Here is a 10,187-nt window from a genome sequence, read left to right as displayed (position 1 = left end):
CTTGCATTATTTGTCTCAGAGGTACAGATCTGAGATTCAACAGTCCTGCACAATTCACAGCGCTTAACAGAGCACATACCCTCCCCAGTGTCTATCACCCAGTCACCCCATCCCTCCCACCCCACCCCCCACTCCAACAACACTCAGTTTGTTTCCTGCGATTAAGAATTGGGAGCCAACTTTTTAAACCAGGTGGCTTGCTCCATGATTTTATATAATGGAATTTCAACTTCTCCAGAAGTATTAACCCAGGTACAGCTGGTGGTGTTGGCCACAGCACAGACACCACCTTGCTCAGCCAAAAGAGAATCAAGAGTTACCCTATTATTTTTTTTTTTAAGATTTTATTTATTTGCGAGAGAGACAATGAGAGACAGAGAGCATGAGAGGGAGGAGGGTCAGAGGGAGAAGCAGACTCCCTGCCGAGCAGGGAGCCCGATGCGGGACTCGATCCAGGGACTCCAGGATCATGACCTGAGCCGAAGGCAGTCGCTTAACCAACTGAGCCACCCAGGCGCCCAAGAGTTACCCTATTATTAAGAACTACCTTGGACAGAGAGTCTAAGGATCTTCGTTGGGCAGCTATCGTCTTAGCAACGGAGTTTGCAATATCTTTAAGAGTTAAAGAGAGGCTCCTGATCATATTCTCATTTACACTTACTCCTAACTAGGCGAGTACGGCCCTGCCAAAGGAAGCAAATCTTGAGTCATGAATGCCTCCTGGTAGGTCCTTTCTACCAGGGGATTCAACCAATGAAATGTCTTAGTTTGTCTGTGGAAAGTTACAGGCACAGTTAGGTAACCTACAAGGCCTTGCCTAGCTGTGCACCAGCCATCTAGGCATCATAAGCCCAATAAGAAGGACAAAGACAAACCCTGTAGAGGACAGACCATTCCCATTAGGGTGGTACTATTAATGGGTTCATTTACAGGGATTACTGCATTTTACTTGTTCAAGCGAGGGGTCAGTCAGATTTTAAGTGCAAGTGGAAAGAATCCCCAAGCCTGAAAGAAAGAGTCATTCTAAATGTCTTGCAGACACAGGTGTTGCCAGTAAGTTCTCTTGATGAGTGGGGGCAGATCTGATCTAGATAATCATGGGAATGTGGGGGTGCAAATGTACTAAGATTTATATAGGTATTTCTATCTAGTTGGGTATTCCATGAAAGGGAAAACAACCTCCAAAGGCCGAAGGAAGACTCCAAAGACTGAAGAAAAAAGGCTAATAAGTCCAGCTTGACAAGAAATGGTTTATTAAAGGGACTTTACAGGCAGAAGTGTGTTTTGGGCAGCTACAAGATGAATAGATCCCCACAATCCCACCTCCCATAAGACCTTTTTTAGCCCTAGTGGCTGGGGAGTATGTCCTGGGGGACCACCCGGAAGGAAATGTTCGAGGGTCACACTCATATCTCCAGAACAGGTTAAGAACATTATACCCAAAGAGTGCACTTAACACTGTGGTTAAACAAAATTTAAATGTGCAGTTAAACAAAAATTAAAAATGAAGAGGGTGTGGTGCTCAAGAAGTCTTCAGGTCACAGGGCAATCATCATGGCAGATTTGTCCAAGATGGTGTTAGTCTGGCTCACACACTCCACCCCTCAAATCCAGCTCTTACAATCTCACGCGCCTATCTCTTCCGCAATATTCCCTGAGCCATCATGGAGGGATTCATCATGGAGGCGTAGGCTTTTTGCCAGACAGTGTTCCAGTTGATGGCGTAAACCACAGCAGCAGTACAGACAGCAACAGTAAAAGAGACCTCTGAAAAAGGGAGCAAAAACCACATATCCAGCATGAATCCCACTGTAAACCATCCCTGTAGGTCTGCGCCCATTGCAGAAACGGGTTTCCTTTACCAGAATAAGAGAGGAGCAGCCAGAGGCTAAACACAAAAGAATAAGTGCTTAGTGGGTACTTGTCCGGGAAAATGCTCTCCCCCAATTAAGATAATGCTAAGTGGCTGGGGTGCCTGGGTGGCTCAGTCGGTTAAGCATCTGCCTTCAGCTTGGGTCATGATCTCAGGGTCCTGGGATCAAGTCGCACATCAGGCTCTCTGCTCAGCAGGGAGTCTGCTTCTCCCTCTCTCTCTCCCTCTGTCTCTTTAATATAAATAAATAAAAATCTAAAAAAAAAAAGATAATGCTAGTGGCTTCACTCTTGTCATGAGGACAGAGGCAGTCTGAGGTGCATGAGCAGGAGGGACACACTGAACATGTTGCCCAGGGGCCACAGAGTCAGCCTGTACATGTAAAATTAAAGGTGGCACAAACAACCACGTTAGGTAACCAGCTGTATAGTGTCTTGTGGTAGAGGTGCCTGCCTGGAACGTAAATGTTGACTGTTTTGGCCCCAACTCCAGCAGGATCAACGGGGACCACTTTAGCTGTCCAGGACACTTCTCACACTCTGGCAAGAAATAGCCTATCCAACTTGGGGGAAGTTGCCATTCCAACCCCCATTCAAGTGTCCCCTCCCCTGTGGAGAATGGGCTGAGGAGCACAGAACCATGGTGGCTTCTGGCCTGCTTTGAGCTCAGGAACCAGGGCCTCAGGCCTCGTTTTCCAGACGGTAATAGTCACAGGCGTGCTGGTTTTGGTACCTAACTGTGTGTATGGGGTGTGGCCACAGGCTGTCAAATGTAACAAGCGTATGGCCTCTGGCAAGATGTCCAACTACCTGTAAGAGGGCTCTGAATTGAGCTTTAAGAATGTCATTCTTCTTTCAGTGAGTCCAGCAGCTTGTGGATTATAGGGTAAATGATACTCCCAATGTATGTCCTGCTCATGAGCCCAGTCCTGCACAGGATGTCTAGTGAAATGTATTTCTTATCACTATCTGTCCTTCAAAGTTATCCATACACAATACTAAGTTGTTCTAGGCCATTGATGTTGGCATTTTGATTAACCCTTTTACAGGGGAAGGCTTGTGTAAACCCCAGGGGCTGTATCAACACAAGTTAGGATGTACTTCTTTTCTTGACTCGTGGGTCGAGGACCGATACAATCAACTTGCCAGTCTAAAACTGGTTGGATCCCAAGGTTAATGCATGGTGTGTGGAAACTTCCTAGGTCTCAGGTGGTAGGAGACCAGGCAGTTGCTGAAGGCTGCTAGGACGTCAGTACAGCAAAGGGACATGCCAGCTCCCTTCACTATGTTCCAACCCACCCGAGCACTGCGACGCCCCCTGTGCTTATGAATCCATGCAACCAATTCTGAACTTTGTATGGGGTAAGGGCCCTGTTTGCTAAGGTGTCTTCCTCAATAGTGTCAGGGGGTGAGGTCGGCCTATGCTCTGAGACATGGAAAACAGTAAACGAGGCAGTGGGGTCCTGCATCCTTTCCCATATATTTTCCCATAATTCTGCTCCCTATAATGGTTTCTATAAAACTTTCTAGTTGTCCCTAGCCCACTGGGCCACCCAGGTTGTCAAACCCTTATAGACAGCCCAACTGTCTTTGCAGAGGGTAAGGAGCCAAGGTTCATATGTACTTATACCATCCAGGCAGCCCTCAATTCAGCCTATTGGCTGCTTTTATTATCCCCAGACTCAAACCACATAGTATCAGTCTGGGGTTTGATTGCTATGGCAGTCCAGTGACTAGGATTTTCTCTACTAGAGCCATCTATATACCAAGCATCTTTAGGAATAGGGCATGTGCCCTCCTTTATTTATTTATGAGGGGGTCTCTATAGGAGGCTGGGGAGAGACATTAAAGGTTTCATATCCTACCAGCTCAAAGATAGCATGTAATTCAGCTCCCAATGGACCAGTGGAAAGAACACTCATTGGTGTAAGTAGGCATTATAGGGGCTTGTGCTATGGCAGATGCCAATCTTGCAAACATCCTGTCTATCCACCCCTTTATAGGCAAACCATTCCAGACATTTACCAGAAGAATGGTCATTATGGGCTCCACTTATTAAAGGGCCTTATAGACTCAACACTTGTTCAGTAGGAGAATATCAGATCTCTGCTCCCTGACAGCATTGTGACCAAAAGCCCAATGGAGTTAACTTCCCATGCTGTTCCTGCCATAATGCCTGTTTCATCTAATCTCATGTAACAGCCACATCTACGGTCCAGGGATACAAGGTAAAGGACCATTCCATGACCTGAAGCCTGTGTTTGAGCAACTAATATCTTAGTTTGGTCAAAGGTAGCTTGATGTTCTTCTACCCAATGCCAATTCACTCCCTTTTTTACCAGATGATATAGAGAGTGCAGGCATGCTAAATGTAGTCCGAAAGGTTGGGGAGTATGTGCTAGGGGACCACCCAGGAGGAAATGTTTGAGAATCACAGTCATAACTCCAGAACAGATCAAGGATGTTATGTCCCAAGACTGTACTTAAGTGTGTGATTAAACAGAAAGAAAAACTGGGGAGGGTGCTATGCTCAAGAAGGCTTCAGATCATGGAATGGTCATCATAGTGGATTTGTCCAAGATAGTGTTAGTCTAGTTCACACATTGAGTAAGTACAGTTATTACTGGAGAAAGGTAAAAACAAGGCACTGGGATGTTCTGGCCATAAAAGCTGAACTTAGTAAGAGACTTCTAAGGGTGATTGATTGTATTTTGCAGTGACATTAGGAAAAGAAGAGAAATTGGTCACAGGGAGGATGACAGGATGGATCTCTAGCATCATGGATAGATCAGAATCTTTGATGACAAATCCAACAATCTGAGAGGTTACTCCCCTTAGCAGTGGCCTAGGAGATATGAATGAGGGTGGTCTTTCCAGGCCAATGCCGAAGAAGGGAAAAGAAAAGAGGGAGAAAGTATTTCATGTTTAAAGTATGAAGTCTTGATCCCCTGTCTTGGGCAGAAGCAGTTTACCTCAATGTCAGCTACTTCTCTTCCTTGTCAATTTGTTTCAGAGGTCTCCAGTGTCTATACAGGACCAGATATCAGAAGGAGCCTTCTTCAGTTGTGAGATGTGTATCTAAGGCTCAATGCCTTCTAATTTTGTAGCAGTGTCCCTGGTCAGGAGCATTTGGTAAGGTCCCTTCCAATGAGGCTCAAGGGCTGTTTTTCTCTAATGACATTTCCAGAATACCCAATCACCAGCCTCCATACTGTGACCAGCAAGATCCTTTGAACTGGAATCTGGGGAGGCTTCTTTAACCTGTTGATGATAGGCTTTAGCATAAGACATTAAAGACTTACAGTAGCCAGTCATATTAGCATGAGATAATAAAGGATCAGCAGAAAGTTGTATATCAATAGACATTGGTCTGTTGGTAACTATCTAATGTGGAATGAGTTTATGTTTCCCAAAAGGTTACCATGAGCAGTCAGCAAAATCAAAAGCATACCTTAGGTCAGGGAAGTCCAGTTGTTTGGCAAGTTTAGAGGTTTTAAATTTGAGGATCCCATTAGTTCTCTCAACCTTGCCTGAAGATGGAGGATGATAGGGACAATGATAATCCCAAGAAGTTTGCAAGGTTTTCATTAAGGTTCATATGATTTGCCTGGTGAAGGTGGGTTCTTTGATCACTAGAGACTGGGAAAGGTATATCAAGTGAGAAACATTTTCTAACAGTTTCTTTGCTACCATGAGGACATCAGCTTTGTAGCAGGGGAAACCTTCAACCCATCTGGAAAACCACATACAAATAACAAGAACATATTCATAACCCATAATAAGTGGCAGTTGAATGAAGTCCAGCTGCAGATGTTCAGAAGGTCCAGAAGGAGGTCTGAAGCCTCTGGTAACAAAACCAGTTTTATAGGATTATGTATATTCCAGGATTATTACTGGTAGATTATTTTTGCAATGTTATGGAAGTTTTTCCACCGATGTCTATTCATAATTTGAGTCACCTTAAATGCACTAGGGAGTGAAGGAATGCAAAAACCAAAAAATGGGGTTTGCCAGGCAGCTGGGAAGAACTAAGCAGGTGTCTTGGGTTTCCCATGGCCCTGATTGTTCATTTAATTTACAACCACTGTTCACCCATCTTAATTTCTCTGATTCAGGAGCAGAGTATTGTCATGTTACAAAGACATCAAGATGGCAAAAGCCTGGCAATGAAGGGCCATTTCTTGCAGAAGGAGAATGGACTTCATTCACGTGTACCACAATCTTAAAATACAATATAAAGAAGGCTTAGTATTACTTATTTGACAATAGGTCCCATGAAATGTACATATCAAATAAGCCTAATTTAACAAATACTTCACATTTAGTTACATTTCAAATAAGCCTAATTTAACAAGTACTTTGAAATAGTGCATGTCAAAAAGACTTCATTTACAATTTGACTTTGGGTAGTTTGTAAAAAATATTTAAAAAAAAGGTTTTAAAGCACTTGTCTAAATAGAACCACAGATTATTATGAAACTTAATACTCAAAAGGTAAAGAAACTTGGGAAGTGTAGCCAGTCGGTGGAGGGAGGCAGTGGTGGTGGGAGAGGTTTGGCGGTTGATGGGGGTATAGGCTCAGAAGCCTCTCTCATGCTCCCTCTGCCTGGAGCCCCTTGAAGGAGTCACAGTGACATCTCTTCAAGAAGTCCCCTTGCAGACTTCCAACTTTGTCCACGTCATCTTTCAAAATGTGGCCAAGAGTTATCTTCCTAATGCACACCTGGAATGTCATTACACCTTAACTCCATATATCCATCCACATCCAAAAGATTGGGTTGGTATATTCAAGATTGGATGGAGTACTGCTTGCAATTATTACACAATTTTATGGTCTCCTATGCCTGAACATTACATAGAAGGATCAACAGTTAATTGTGTGTTAGCATTTCAAGGATATTACCTTCCAAATGATGATGGAGAATTTTATCAGTTCTGTTATGTTACCCATAAGGGTGAAATTCATGGAACAAGTAAACCTTTCCAGTTTCAAGCTTCTCCAGTTGAAGAGTTACTTACTGTGGAAGATGAAGGAAATTCTGACATGTTGGTTGTAACCAAAAAGCTGGCCTTCGTGAGTTGAAAATTGAAGAAACCATGAAAGAAAAAGAACTATTAAAGTTAATTGCTGTTCTGGAAGGAGAAACAACACAACTTTGAGAATAAGTTGGAAGACTGGAAAGAGAGCTTAACCATCAAAAAGATGTGACCAACTGCAAGCAGAGCAAAAGGGTCTTGTTGAAGTATCACAAAATTAAAAACGGAAAATGAAGAAATTAAGAAGAGATACAATGAAGCTACATCCAAAGCTCTCCGGCTTGAGGAAGATATTGTGTCAGTGACACATAAAGCAATTGAAAAAGAAACTGAATTAGACAGTTTAAAGGACAAACTCTGGAAGGCACAATATGAAAGAGAACAACTGGAATATCAGTTGAAGATGGAAAAGGATGAGAAGGAACTTTATAAGGTACATTTGAAGAATACTGAAATAGAAAATACCAAGCTTGTGTCAGAGGTCCAGACTTTAAAGAATTTAGATGGGAACAAAGATAGCATGATTACTCAGGGGCACCTGCTGGTTCAGTCAGGGAAGTAAGGGGGGAGCGTATGCCCCTTGATCTTGGGGTTGTGAGTTCAAGTCGCATACTGACTGTAGAGATTCCTTAAATAAATAAACTTAAAAAAAAAAAGAAAGCATGATTACTCATTTCAAAGAAGAGACTGGCAGGCCGTAGTTCTGTTTGGCTGAAAAGGAAAATCTGCAAACGGCTTTCTTGTTTACAACCTCAAGTAAGGAAGATACGGTTTTGTTTTTTGTTTTTTGTTTTTTTTTTTTAAGGAGCAACTTCATAAGCAGAGGAACATGTTCAGGCAACTTGGCAAGAAGTTTTCTTCTGGCCAAAGAACTTTTAGTGATGCTGTAAATGTGCAAGATAAAACAATGGCAGATCTGCATACTGCACGCTTGGAAAAAAGCTGATGCAGTGGCAGAACTTAAACTAAATGCTGTGGAGGAAAAAAGGCCAGGAAAAGACTGATAGACTGGAACGTGAACTGAGAAGTTGAAGACTTGAAACTTTGTCTTCAGATGGCAACAGATCATTACAAAGAAAAAAAAATTAAGGAATGCCAGAGGCTCCAAAATCAAATAAACTTTCAGACCAATCAGCCAATAGCAACAGTGTCTTCACAAAGAAAACTGGGAATCAGCAAAAAAGGCAATGGTGCCTCCATAAACACAGACCCAGCTACTGCTGGGTCTACTATAGATATAAAGCCACCCCCGTCTGCAGCCGAGACAGATTCTGACGGTGTAACAAAGGGGCAAGTCTGTGAAGTGACCAAAGAAACTGCTGACAAAACAGAAAAATATAATAAAGGTAAACGACTCTTGCGGGATGAGAAAACAAAATTCAATAAATATGTCGATGAACTGCAAACATGGAGCTGAAACGGAAAGAGCAAGTGAAGACTGCTGGAAATGTAACACTAGCACTAGCTGAAGTAGAGGACAATTACAAACTTCAACTGACAGAGAAAGACAAAGATAAATGGTCTAACTTCACATCTGGAAAACTTCTCCAGGGAGAAGGAACTTAAAAGGAGTCTAGAAAATCAAGCAGAAAGGACAATGGAAGGTCAGAATTTCCAGAGTCCTCAGAAGATCTCACGGTATCTCAACACCTGCTCCGAGCAAAATGGTCATGTTGCTGCAGTGCTGAATACACAGCCAGTTCTGCAGTCTGGTGATCCTTAACGCAACACAGGAAACCAGGGATGGAGCAGATGGTGCTGTTTACCCAGGTGAAATCCAAAGGCTGCCTGTGAGAGTACCTTCTTGGGGACTGGAAGATGTTGTCTGCAGCCAGCCTGCTGGAAACGTTAGTGGGCTTGATGGTTTAGAAGACCCTGAGGACAGTAAAGAAGATGAGAATGTGGGGCGCCTGGGTGGCTCAGTTGGTTAAGCATCTGCCTTCAGCTCAGGTCATGATCCCAGGGTCCTCGGATGGAGCCCCGTTGGGCTCTGAAAGGCATGTGCAGACCCATTTTGATCAGAATGCTTTAAATTTTGACTAGTTACCTTTTATTATGAGTTGGTAATACAGTTTAGCAATTTAAAAAAATCACCTCAAATAGACCACTATGGAGACCACAAGGTATCACTTCTATGCACCCTCTACCACACTTTTCTGAACAAGAGCTACTTTTTTGAGTTTTGTGTTCCTCGGGTCAGGGTCAATCATCGGCTTATCACTAAATAGAATTGTATTCTCCGTTTAATCTTACAAGTTTAAGAAAAGAAGTTTTTCTGTGTTTGTATCCTTATTTATTCCCCAGTTTGCAAAACTATGTGAATAAAGGAAATGGATTATTTCAATGTTACCACATTGAAAATCTATGTATGTAGAGTGTGCTATTTAGCAGAATATTTACAAGTTTCTGTTGACCTTCTTGATTGAATATACCTATGAAATACTATGTAATAAAAATAGTTTATCATAAAAAAGTAAAGAAACTTTACATAATCTGTTATCAAAAACATACCAAAAATCCAAGAAAACTGTTCTTTTAACAGAGAAAAAAGCAAATTCTAATTTTGCACCAGGTTACTTTTGATATTAAAATTCATTTTTAAGTAAATTAATTTTAATCTTAGCCAGTTTGACCATACATTAAAATTCCTTTTCAAACATTCCTTTTCTATAATCTTTCTACAACTTGTTTTTTTTAAAGATTTTATTTATTTGACAGAGAGAGACACAGTGAGAGAGGGAACACAAGCAGGGGGAGTGGGAGAGGGAGAAGCAGGCTTCCCACTGAGCAGGGAGCCCGATGCAGGGCTCGATCCCAGGACCCTGGGATCATGACCTGAGCCGAAGGCAGCTGCTTCACGACTGAGCTACCCAGGCACCCCTACAACTTTCTTTTCTACATTCCAATTTTGTCCTGTTTTTCTTCTTTAAACAATCAGCCTCACTTTAAAACAAAATTACTTTCTTTTCCCTTAATAAAAAACACCCCCATTCTTCATACCTTGTCTTACTGAAAACACCTCCTATGTTTCTGGCATGTGAAGATGCTTCCCTTATTATTTCCAGTAGCTTTAATTATATATATTATTTAGAATTTTTAACTCTTAGAAGCCTTAGTTTCTAGGGAAAACTAAGAAGTATTGTGAACTGAGTGTTATACCAGCACTTTTTAAATTTGCAAATTTATAAATACATTTCATAATTTCTTTTTTTAACTTTTTTTTTTTTTAGAGAGGTGGGGAGGGGCAGAGGGAGAAGGAGAGAATCTTTTTTTTTTTT

The 10,187-nt window shown here is 42.0% G+C and overlaps 1 pseudogene; it reads left to right on the top strand.

Annotated features, from left to right (window-relative positions):
* The first annotated feature begins 5,294 nt into the window (after positions 1–5,294).
* LOC102732033 (tax1-binding protein 1 homolog pseudogene) lies at positions 5,295–9,013 on the top strand (annotated as a pseudogene).
* The last annotated feature ends 1,174 nt before the right edge of the window (positions 9,014–10,187 follow it).

Source organism: Leptonychotes weddellii, chromosome 7 (genome assembly GCF_054177405.1).
Source record: "Leptonychotes weddellii isolate Sample4059 chromosome 7, ASM5417740v2, whole genome shotgun sequence".
Taxonomy (NCBI): Eukaryota; Metazoa; Chordata; class Mammalia; order Carnivora; family Phocidae; genus Leptonychotes; species Leptonychotes weddellii.
The sequence above is the reverse complement of the archived record's forward strand: the minus strand, read 5'-3'. Positions and strand labels throughout refer to the sequence as shown.